The sequence below is a fragment of the Triticum aestivum genome, chromosome 2A (genome assembly GCF_018294505.1).
Source record: "Triticum aestivum cultivar Chinese Spring chromosome 2A, IWGSC CS RefSeq v2.1, whole genome shotgun sequence".
Classification (NCBI taxonomy): domain Eukaryota; kingdom Viridiplantae; phylum Streptophyta; class Magnoliopsida; order Poales; family Poaceae; genus Triticum; species Triticum aestivum.
The window spans coordinates 730,364,806-730,366,683 of NC_057797.1; positions in this window are offsets into that span (position 1 = coordinate 730,364,806).

Genomic DNA, 1,878 nt, shown 5'->3' on the forward strand with positions numbered 1-1,878 from the left:
GTTGCGAAAGTTCTTCGTGCTGAGACACCACGTGATGATTGGGTGTGATAGGCTCTACGTTCAAATACAATGGGTGCAAAACAGTTGCACACGCGGAATACTCAGATTATACTTGACGAGCCAAGCATATGCAGATATGGCCTCGGAAATCGAAGACCGAAAGGTCGAGCGTGAATCATATAGTAGATATGATCAACATAGTGATGTTCACCAATGAAACTACTCCATCTCACGTGATGATCGGACATGGTTTAGTTGATTTGGATCACGTGATCACTTAGAGGATTAGAGAGATGTCTATCTAAGTGGGAGTTCTTTAGTAATATGATTAATTGAACTTAAATTTATCATGAACTTAGTACCTGATAGTAGCTTGCTTGTTTATGTTTGATTGTAGATAGATGGCTCGTGCTGTTGTTTCGTTGAATTTTAATGCGTTCCTTGAGAAAGCAAAGTTGAAAGATGATGGTAGCAATTACACGGACTGGGTCCGTAACTTGAGGATTATCCTCATTGTTGCACAGAAGAATTACGTCCTGGAAGCACCGCTGGGTGCCAAGCCTGCTGCTGGAGCAACACCAGATGTTATGAATGTCTGGCAGAGCAAAGCTGATGACTACTCGATAGTTCAGTGTGCCATGCTTTACGGCTTAGAATCGGGACTTCAACGACGTTTTGAACGTCATGGAGCATATGAGATGTTCTAGGAGTTGAAGTTAATATTTCAAGCAAATGCCCGGATTGAGAGATATGAAGTCTCCAATAAGTTCTATAGCTGCAAGATGGAGGAGAACAGTTCTGTCAGTGAGCATATACTCAAAATGTCTCGGTATAATGATCACTTAATTTAATTAGGAGTTAATCTTCCAGATGATTGCATCATTGACAGAATTCTCCAATCACTGCCACCTAGCTACAAGAGCTTCGTGATGAACTATAATATGCAAGGGATGAATAAGACTATTCCCGAGCTCTTCGCAATGCTGAAAGCAGTGGAGGTAGAAATCAAGAAGGAGCATCAAGTGTTGATGGTCAACAAGACCACTAGTTTCAAGAAAAAGGGCAAAGGGAAGAAGAAGGGGAACTTCAAAAAGAACAGCAAGCAAGTTGTTGCTCAAGAGAAGAAACCCAAATCTGGACCTAAGCCTGAAACTGAGTGCTTCTACTGAAAGTAGACTGGTCACTGGAAGCGGAACTGCCCCAAGTATTTGGCGGATAAGAAGGATGGCAAGGTGAACAAAGGTATATACAATATACATGTTATTGATGTGTACCTTACTAATGCTCGCAGTAGCACCTGGGTATTTGATACTGGTTCTGTTGCTAACATTTGCAATTCGAAACAGGGACTACGGATTAAGCGAAGATTGGCTAAGGACGAGGTGACGATGCGCGTGGGAAATGGTTCCAAAGTCGATGTGATCATGGTCGGCACGCTACCTCTACATCTACCTTTGGGATTAGTATTAGACCTAAATAATTGTTATTTGGTGCCAGCGTTGAGCATGAACATTATATCTGGATCTTGTTTGATGCGAGACGGTTATTCATTTAAATCAAAGAATAATGGTTGTTCTATTTATATGAGTAAAATCTTTTATGGTCATGCACCCATGAAGAATGGTCTATTCTTATTAAATCTCGATAGTAGTGACACACATATTTATTCTTATTCTACTTACAACAAAATACTTATTGTTGCTATTTTTTCCAGTTTTTTGTTTTGTTTTCTGCATTATTTATTTTCTTTTGTTTTTTGCTTTATTGTTTTATTCTTTTTGCTTTTAGTTTAGAAAAATTATAAACTTTCTGTTAGTGCCATTAGTTTTCAAATTTGAAAACACTTTTTTAGTTTTTTTGTTTTCTTTGTTGCTTTAT